The sequence below is a fragment of the Penaeus monodon genome, chromosome 23 (assembly GCF_015228065.2).
Source record: "Penaeus monodon isolate SGIC_2016 chromosome 23, NSTDA_Pmon_1, whole genome shotgun sequence".
Taxonomy (NCBI): Eukaryota; Metazoa; Arthropoda; class Malacostraca; order Decapoda; family Penaeidae; genus Penaeus; species Penaeus monodon.
This window is the reverse complement of record NC_051408.1, coordinates 31,157,235-31,157,672: the sequence shown is the minus strand read 5'-3', so window position 1 is coordinate 31,157,672 and position 438 is coordinate 31,157,235.

The window sequence follows — 438 nt, the reverse complement described above, 5'->3', positions numbered from 1 at the left end:
GTATGCAGACACATAACCCGCAAAACAGCTATTACGTGACAGAACAGTCACCAGCCCGCAATGCAAAGGGCTTAGCGTGACCTCATATGTCGAATATTACATAAGCCAAACTCCAGAGAGTCGTTCCCACCGAGGAAGTCACAAAAGAGAGTTGTTCCACGATCCCCCTCGAGGAACTTCTTCGCAAAGGGCTGTTTGGCGTGACACGAGAGACGCGCCCCAACTGCCTACACAACCATGACCCTGCAAGGCGCTTTTCCCTTAAGGTGATATGCAGATGAGCCTCGTCCTCCCCCCCCTACCCACCTCCCAGCCTCCGATCCCGCCCCAAGACATCCCGAGTCGATGCTGCATCATCCCTGACGTGTTAATTATGCGGGCTCGACTTTTCCTCATTTGGTCCTACCCTTTCACCGACTACTCCCCCCCTCCTCCACC